Below are 10,680 nucleotides of genomic sequence, written 5' to 3'. Positions count from 1 at the left end.
GCCGCGTGGAGCTTATGTGTTTCGCTCATAAACACACACATCGCTCGGTCTGAGATTCGAACCCGCGACCCCTCGACCGCGAGTCTGCTGCTCTAACCACTAGGCCATGTGCCTCCACACATAACCGAACTATATTTGCTCTTCTCCACTCCAGAATCGAGCTTGCCGCGGCAGTGTTCAGAGAAATTAACCAGATTTGGGTCAACCGTTCGATTAGCATCCGGACGAAGATCTTGCTGTGTCAGAACATTGACCTATCAGTGTCCTGTACTAATGAAACGCGGCCTTTGCAAAACTGGCACAAGATCCCTGTCTACATGAAAGAACATATCAGCTTTAATATTAATTAGTTAAACAGGGATAATTACTTCATTTAGGCTGGAATTGCATCCGCTGTTTTGTGTCTGCACGAAATTTTGGAATTTCGGGTGTGTTTAAAAAATACAAACTTCCTATGCATGATACATACTCTCTCTCTCACTCTCTCTCTCTCTCTCTCTCCTCTCTCTCTCACTTTCTCTCTCCCTCACTCTCTCACTCTCTCTCTTACTCTCTCTCTCTTTCGCTCTCTCTCTCTCTCACTCCTTCCTTCTCTCTCTCTTTCGCTCTCTCTCTCTCTCTCTCTCATTCCTTCCTTCTCTCTCTCTTTCTTTGCCTCTCTCTCATTCCTTCCTTCTCTCTCTCTCTCTTTCTCTCTCTGCTTGTGCCTGTATCTTTTCATAACCCTCGCCCCACACATATATGTGTGCTCTCATCTATATCTCTCCATATCTCTAAATATTTTATTGTTCCTAAGATAGAAACACTGTGTGTGTGTGAGAGAGAGAGAGAGAGAGAGAGAGAGAGTGAGTCAGTGTGTGTTTGAGGGAGAGATAGTGTCAGCGTGTATTGGCAACTCACAGATCCAGCTTCTCACACATCTGCAGCATAAGCATGCCATTACTATTACACTTCCCCACCCCATACTTTCCAGTTACAGTCCATGTGTTAAAATCCCTACCCACTCTAGCATTAAAGTCACCCAGTACGATGACTTTGTCTGCCCGAGGGATATTTCTTATAATGCCCTTCAAAGCATGGTAGAAAGAAAGTTTTTCGTCATCAGCATAGCACATAGTTGGAGCATACACACTCACCAATGTCACATAATTTCCTTTAGCCAAAGGAATTCTCATGGACATAAGACGATCGTTAATTTCTTCCAACTTGTCCACAAGAGTAGTCTTAACAGCAAATACCACTCCAGCTTCTCCTCTAAACTCTTCATCTCTCCCTTTCCAAAAGAATGTATATTTTCCACAAGATTCTGTAAGATGACCATCTCCAGCTAATCTCGTCTCAGATAAAGCAACGATGTCAAGATCATGGTGTTGAAGCTCCTTCGCAACAAGCGCAGTCCTTCTTTCAGGACATTCAGAGGACTTATGGTCAAGCAGTGTCCGTATAATCCAACAGCCAATATTCATTATTTTCTTTGGTTCTATCACAGTAGCATGATGACGACCGGGTTCAGACTGTGATGCTCTGGAGCCCCTGCCGGGCCAGACTCTTTCAGCTGATGTGGTTCCAGAGTCCTTACTGCCATTTCTTTTTATACTGTTTTGGTACATCATTGATTTTTGCTTTTTAAGGCTACAACCAGCCATTCAGTTGAGACTTACAGCACTATCAACAATCATGAATTAGTTAATCACTTTAATCAATACAATGTCGTTATCGTGCAATGCCTGTGCAAGAAGATTTTTCTTCAAGTGAGGAAAGGCTGTGCACTGAGTCAATCCCACTCACTAAGCAACAGCAGCCATAATCCGAAAAGAAGAACAAGTCAACATCATCAGTAACCACTGGGCCACAGGTTTTATGTCGGAGTTATCCCAGTTACCTGAGTTGCCTTCTCCAAGAAGGATGCCCTAACAAAGGCTAGGAGTCCTTCACTCCCAATGCTTTAACCGCGCGATCGGGTATTCAGTCCGATTATTTATGTTTGTCCGCGCATGATACAGCCATAAGCTGGATAAGATAGATATAAGGAAAAAAACTTACGATATATAAAAATATTGATATATACAAAATATACATAAAATATACGATGTAAAGTATATAAAAATATATATAATGAGCAAGCTATAAAAATATACAATTACATATTGACTATAACTGAGATTAGATTATTTGTGGGTTTATAATATTTATAATCGATTGTATGACATAATCATAATCGTTAAATTTCTAGTTTGATAATAGAGTTTTTTTTATAAGAAAAATTATTATTTTATATATTTCTTAAAAAAATATTGTTTAAATATATTTGATTATTTATTTAAATATTATCATTAACCTGAAGATTGACTATAACCATAATTCGAATTATTAATTGAATTTAAATTATTGTTATTCGAATTAGGTTATGGGCATGAAACGATCGTAGTGGTTTTACTTTTTATCTTATATTAAACTTTTTAATACTCTTTGATAGTTATATATATTATTAAAAAAATTAAAATATTAAATTAAAAATAAAATTAAATTAAAATTAAAATAATAATAATATAAAAATAATAATAATATATATATATATTTTTTTTTTAAAAATTTATTTTATAGAAGGAGCTTCTACAGGACTAGAACTGTTTCATTCAAATGAAATCACCAGGAAGCATTTGAATGAAACAGTTCTAGTCCTGTAGAAGCTCCTTCTATAAAATAAATTAATTTACTCTGCTATGTATTGAGTACCTTATTTACTGTGGTTAACCCCGACTCAACCCGGGACCTACACACACACATATATATATATATATATATATATATATATATATATATATATATATATAAATTTATAAGTATAAATTAATAATTAAAAAATATTTTTAAATTTTTTTAAATTTTAACTTTAATTAATTTAAATTTTGAATTTTATATTTCATATATTTTGTACATTATATTAATTAATTTTACTTTGTTTGGTTTATGTTTTTCACTGTTCGATTTGCCTAATAGTGGTTTTATCTCTAATTTAATATATATATATATGCATGCACAGCCACACATAGAGGCAAATGCATAGACATATTAAGAACAGTTTGCACCAGCCTAACCGCCGCCGCCACCAACAGCAATAACAACATGAAACCTTTTGACCTAATTCACACTAACTTTGTCAACATAATACAAAACCCCAAATTGATGAGTATTTAATGACTTCATTTCAAACTAATTAACGACAGAAAATATTTATGAAAGATTAATGTATAACAAGTTAATAGCGGCAAAATGGCGACCTACTACTAAACAACTGTAGCTACTAATACTATCTCCTATACTGTACATTAGATAATGTAGTCTTAGATACACTTGGCCTGAATAAAAGATTCGATTGTCACAACTGGAATATCTTTGATCATCGGTCTGTCTGGATCAGGACTGACCTAGGGCTAAGCAACAACTATAGCTACTAACTCCTGTACTATACATTAGATAATGTAGTCCTAGATACACTATAACTGAATAAAAAGATGGGATGGTCACATCGGGAACATATTTGGTCATAGGTCTGTCTGGATCAGGACTGACCTAGGGCTAAGCAACAACTATAGCTACTAACTCCTGTACTATACATTAGATAATGTAGTCCTAGATACACTCGGCCTGAATGAAAGATGGGATGGTCACATCTGGAACATCTTTGGTCATAGGTCTGTCTGGATCAGGACTGACCTAGGGCTAAGCAACAACTATAGCTACTAACTCCTGTACTATACATTAGATAATGTAGTCCTAGATACACTAGGCCTGAATTATAGATGCGATGTCACAGCAGGAACATCTTTGGTCATAGAGGTTTGTCTGGATGTGGACTGACCTGGGGCTAAACAACAACTATAGCCACTAATACTACACATTAGATAATGTAGTCCTAGGTACACTATGCCTGAATAAAAAATGGGATGGTCACAGCTGGAACATATTTGATCATAGGTCTGCCGGGATCATGACTGACCTGGGGTTAAACAACAACTATAGCTACTAATTCACTCTGTCTGAATAAAAGACGTGTTGGTCATGGCTGGAACCTCATTAGTTAGAGAGCTGCTAGATATATGTGATTGATCGTGTCTCTCGCAGACAAAGCTGAAAAAAAGAAATAGGAACCGGCCGTAATGCAGCCACACCGAGATGGCTGCCGCTCGACTTTGAACAATTTATCAATAGTGGTGAAGCTGTGGCCTTAATGCCTCTCTGCGGTTTGGTCTTATAAAGCATCACGTGTTGCTTGTTATTGTTTATCTTTTTTCCGTGTCGAAAGATTTAAGCCAAACAAATGAACTCCACTATTTACTCTTTTACTTGTTTCAGTCATTTGACTGCGGCCATGCTGGAGCACCGCCTTCAGTCGAGCAAATCGACCACGGGACTTATTCTTTTGTAAGCCCAGTACTTATTCTATCGGTCTCTTTTTGCCGAACCGCTACGTAACGGGGACGTAAACACACCAGCATCGGTTGTCAAGCAATGCTAGGGAGACAAACACAGACACACAAACATATACACACACATATATATATATTTATATATACGACGGGCTTCTTTCAGTTTCCGTCTACCAAATCCACTCACAAGGCATTGGTCGGCGTGGGGCTATAGCAGAAGACACTTGCCCAAGGTGCCACGCAGTGGGACTGAACCCAGAACCATGTGGTTGGTGAGCAAGCTACTTACCACACAGCCACTCCTGCGCCTTTGTAGATTATTCGTTCAAGATTAGGACTAATCTAACGTTCTCTTTTGCCAAACTATTAACTTGCGAAGACGGAAACAAACCTACACCGGCTGTCAGGTGATGTGAAGGTTAAAGATACTGAGAAGAATTGGAATGAGCCCTTCTGCCATTGACCAAAATTGACATTTCATGATTTGACGAATTAATTCGCACTGACCCCCCGCCCCCCGTTCCCAAATAAATCCATGTGTAATTTTTGAACCGTCAACGTGTGAACAAACAAAAATATGTTGCTTATTCTTTTCTACTCGACGCACAAAGCCTGCAATTTGGGGGGAGGGGCCAGTTGATTAGATCGACTCCAATACGCAACTGGGACTTAAGTTATCGACCCCGAAAGGATGAAAGGCAACGTCGACCTCGACGGAATTTGAACTCAGAACGTAGTGGCAGACGAAATACCTATTTCTTTACTACCCACCAGGGGCTAAACATAGAGGGGACAAACAAGGACAGACAACTGGATTAGGTCGATTACATCGACCCCAGTGCGTATCTGGTACTTAATTTATCGACCCCGAAAGGATGAAAGGCAAAGTCGACCTCGGCGGAATTTGAACTCAGAACGTAAAAACAGATGAAATACATATTTCTTTACTACCCACAAGGAGCTAAACACAGAAGGGACAAACAAGGACAGACAAATGGATTAAGTCGATTACATCGACCCCAGTGCGTATCTGGTACTTAATTTATCGACCCCGAAAGGATGAAAGGCAAAGTCGACCTCGGCGGAATTTGAACTCAGAACGTAAAAACAGATGAAATACATATTTCTTTACTACCCACAAGGAGCTAAACACAGAAGGGACAAACAAGGACAGACAAATGGATTAAGTCGATTACATCGACCCCAGTGCGTATCTGGTACTTAATTTATCGACCCCGAAAGGATGAAAGGCAAAGTCGACCTCGGCGGAATTTGAACTCAGAACATGACGACAGATGAAATACCGCTAAGTGTTTCGTCCGGAGTACTACCGTTTCTGCCAGCTCACTGCCTAAGTAGGTCGCTTATTGACAGGTTAATAAATGTGTTCGCTTACACCTTCAATATGCTTAAACATATTTCACTTAAGCCTCCAACGTGACAATAAATCGCCATATTTCGCCCAGTCTATCATTTTTGCCAATAAGCAATATATTTAAGGAGGCGAGCTGGCAGAAACGTTAGCACGCCGGGCGAAATGCGTAGCCGTATTTCTCCTGCCGTTACGTTCTGAGTTCAAATTCCGCCGAGGTCGGCTTTGTCTTTCATCCTTTCGGGGTCGATTAAATAAGTACCAGTTACGCACTGGGGTCGATGTAATCCACTTTCCATCTGTCTGCCTTTGTTTGTCCTTTCTATGTTTAACCCCTTGTGAGTAGTAAAGAAATAGGTATTTCGTCTGCCGTTACGTTCTGAGTTCAAATTCCGCCGAGGTCGACTTTTCCTTTCATCCTTTCGGGTCGATAAATTAAGTACCAGTTACGCACTGGGGTCGATGTAATCGACTTAATCCATCTGTCTGCCCTTGTTTGTCCTTTCTATCTTTAACCCCTTTTGGGTAGTAAAGAAATAGGTATTTCGTCTGCCGCTACGTTCTAAGTTCAAATTCCGCCGAGGTCGACTTTGCCTTTCGGGGTCGATTAAATATGTACCAGTTACGCACTGGGGTCGATATAATCGACTTAATCACTTTGTCTGTCCTTGTTTGTCCCTTCTATGTTTAGCCCCTTGTGAGCAATAAAGAAATAAGAAACGGTAGCTCGCCGAGTGAAATGCTTAGCAGTTTTTCGTGTCTATTCGTTCTGAGTTCAAATTCCGCCGAGGTCGGGTTTGCCTTTCATCCTTTCGGGTTCGATTAAATAAGTACCAGTTTACGCACTGGGATCGATATAATCAACTTAATCACTTTGTCTGTCCTTGTTTGTCCTCTCTGTGTTTGGCCCCTTGTGGGTAGTAAAGAAATAGGTATTTCGTCTGCCGCTACGTTCTGAGTTCAAATTCCTCCGAGGTCGGCTTCGCCTTTCATCCTTTCGGGGTCGATTAAATAAGTACCAGTTTACGCACTGGGATCGATAAAATCAACTTAATCCCTTTGTCTGTCCTTGTTTGTCCTCTCTGTGTTTGGCCCCTTGTGGGTAGTAAAGAAATGGGTATTTTGTATGCCGTTACGTTCTGAGTTCAAATTCCTCCGAGGTCGGCTTTGCCTTTCATCCTTTCGGGGTCGATTAAAGAAGTACCCGTTTACGCACTGGGGTCGATATAATCGACTTAATCCCTTTGTCTGCCCGTGTTTGTCCTCTCTGTGTTTGGCCCCTTGTGGGTAGTAAAGAAATGGGTATTTTGTCTGCCGTTACGTTCTGAGTTCAAATTCCACCGAGGTCGACTTTGCCTTTCATCCTTTCGGGGTCGATTAAATAAGTACCAGTTTACGCACTGGGATCGATATAATCAACTTAATCCCTTTGTCTCTCCTTGTTTGTCCTCTCTGTGTTTGGCCCCTTGTGGGTAGTAAAGAAATAGGTATTTCGTACATCTGGTATCGAAAATTTATTATTGGAGTGTGTTTGTGCCTATTATTGGACTTATTGTTGAAAAAATTGTATTATAGTTTTCTTTCGAAAGTTATCTGTAGTTTTCGCCTGTGAGGGAAAACATTAATTGCCAGCAAGATGCCGAAAAGTGTCTCTTCGTCGGGTATTGAATTATCGACTGAGCTAGAAGCAAGGAAAATAGAAAGTTCAATTTTTGATAACGTTTCTGATGTGTCGGAAAGTGAATTCCCTATTTACCAAAAGTTACGAATACCAAAACGCCTGATCTGAGATCGTGGGCTGAAACGAAAACAATTGCAGCGTGGAAGGTGTTTATAAGCTATTTAAAAACACACAAAAACCGTTAGATTCACTTCAACATTTAAATTTAATTTGCCAAAATATTTTCGCCTCTTTGAGACCGCGACCTGTTCACTGATAGAATTCCGTGCAGTGATCAGATGGCGGTCTCAAAGCGACGAATATATTTTTGTGTGTGTTTATTTATATATATGTATATACATATATGTATATATATATATATATATATATATATATATATATATATATATATATATTAAATCAATCAATCAATCAATGTTGTTATCGTGCAATGCCTGTGCAAGAAGATTTTTTTTAAAGTGAGGAAAGGCTGTGCACTGAGTCAATCCCACTCACTAAGCAACAGCAGCCATAATCCGAAAAGAAGAACAAGTCAACATCATCAGTAACCACTGGGCCATAGGTTTTATGTCGGAGTTATCCCAGTTACCTGAGTTGCCTTCTCCAAGAAGGATGCCCTAACAAAGGCTAGGAGTCATTCACTCCCAATGGTTTAACCGCGCGATCGGGCATTAGGAAGAGAGTGTAATTCGGCAGGAGGGCTTAAACGACATGCAAAGGTACATGAAGCCCAGTTACAACCACAGCCGGCTATTACCGGTAAAGGTTTTAGTTGCCAATTTTGTACAAGACATTGTAGTTCTTTAGCTGGGCTAAAAGGTCACATTCGATCACAGCACCAGTAACAATTAAGCTTCGTGCAATGGCCAAATTCGATAATGAGGGGGCAGCCATAATATATATATATATATATATATATATATATATATATATATATATATATTATATATATATATATATATACACACACACACACACACACATATATGTTTGTTTTCCACCTGCCTTCGTCTTTTGTTTATTTTCATAAAGCTTCCCCCTATATATATATATAGATATATATATACACATACATACATAGATGCATATTCTGTTATGTCTGGGGAGGGCCGTTTTCTTTTTGTGCCTTATTATTTAACACACTCACCCGTAAAATTTCCATTTATTCCTTATTTTTATTTTCCTAAAATTTTCGTTGTGTCTTGCAACCTTTTCAATAGTCTTGACTCTGTCCGTTATTTACACTGCGTTTCTTTTTGTTTGTTTGTGCGCATGCGTATGGGTCAGTGTGCGTATGTGCCTATATATGCATGCATGTATGTATGTATGTATGTATGTATGTATGTATGTATGTATGTATGTATGTATGTATGTGCATGTATAGATGTGTGTGTATACATATGTCTATATGCATGTATATGTGTTCATCTGTATGTATTCTGCATATTCATGTGCTTGCACGTCCATGTTTGTGTATTTTTTATGTATGTGTATTATATATATATATATTGTTATATTTCGGAATGGTCATTTTGCAAGTTTAGCCAATAAAAACACACGCACTATATATTTGGTGTTATTTTGCTAAACTGGCAATATGACCATTCCGAAATATAACAATATCTGTTTCAACACACGACTTCACATAAGAAATCTTGCACAACAAATATTTAAACGTATATATATATATATATATATATATATATATATAAACATTATTGGTGAATTGAAGAAATGGAGCTGAACGCAGATTGAACAGAAATCGTTTTATTTCATTCTACACGTGTTTCGAAAGGCACAAATTACCAAAATCCGATTGAATAATGGGACCATATTGTGTCTTTCTCTCAGGAAGAAAAAAGGAAATCCGTTGGAAAACAAAAACAGAACAGAGGCAGAGCAAAAAACAAATCGAACTGTGCTCCTAAGAGCCCATGGCGAAACTGTTTATCAGTGTATGTTGAGAACGGTGGCTGAAGAATTCAACAGGTCAGGCATCGGTCAAACATGTGGGTGAGGGTGTATAGATGTTCTTTGTGACCGAGAATAAAGTTCTGACTATTTAAAGAATATTGGATGTTTTATAAGGGGCGAGAAAAAATCTACTTAGAGACGTGTGGTGTGTATACTGTTCTATATATGTGTGTGTTGGCGTAGGGGTAGAAAAACATTTTTTGGTACGTGTGTGCGTTTGAACACACACACACACACATAAAACATAAAATATATATATAATTTCTTTATTTTTTTCTTTCTGCCACCCAACGGTTATCACGGCAGTAGCCACTGACAGCCGAACGATCAAAACGCACACACGTACACAAAAAATGTTTTCTACCCCTACGCCAACACACATATATAGAACAGTATACACACACACACGTCTCTAAGTAGATTTTTTCTCGCCCCTTTAAAACATCCAATATTCTTTAAATAGTCAGAACTTTATTCTCGGTCACAAAGAACATCTATACACCCTCACCCACATGTTTGACCGATGCATGACCTGTTGAATTTTCAGCCACCGGTTCTCAACATACACTGATAAACAGTTTCGCCATGGGCTCTTAGGAGCACAGTTCGATTTGTTTTTTGCTCTGCCTCTGTTCTGTTTTTGTTTTTCCAACGGATTTCCTTTTTTCTTCCTGAAGAGAAAGACACAATATGGTCCCATTATTCAATCGGATTTTGGTAATTTGTGCCTTTCGAAACACGTGTAGAATGAAATAAAACGATTTCTGTTCAATCTGCGTTCAGCTCCATTTCTTCAATTCACCAATAATGTTTTAATTTCAATTATCCGCACCAACGCACGGTTGCAACGCCAGATGGTTGTACTCCAACCGTGCTGTTCATGCTGTGATTTTTGCTACTAAGGTATCGGTTAAACTTTTGATTAATCTACTACAAGATTATTCATCTTTCTATTTCACATAATATATATATAATATATAGTATATATATTATATATAATATAATATTAATATACACCCTGAGATTAGGTGCTCTATAGTTTCAATCTATATACCACCTAATACATTATTAGGTGGTCTATAGATTATTATCATTATATTATTATCATTATTATTATATCATATTATTATTAATTATTATTATTATTATTATTTTTATTATTATCATTATCATTATTATTATTATATTATTTTATCATTATTATTATCGTCATTATTATTATA

The sequence above is a fragment of the Octopus sinensis genome, linkage group LG27 (genome assembly GCF_006345805.1).
Source record: "Octopus sinensis linkage group LG27, ASM634580v1, whole genome shotgun sequence".
Classification (NCBI taxonomy): Eukaryota; Metazoa; Mollusca; class Cephalopoda; order Octopoda; family Octopodidae; genus Octopus; species Octopus sinensis.
Note: the sequence above shows the minus strand (reverse complement) of the source record.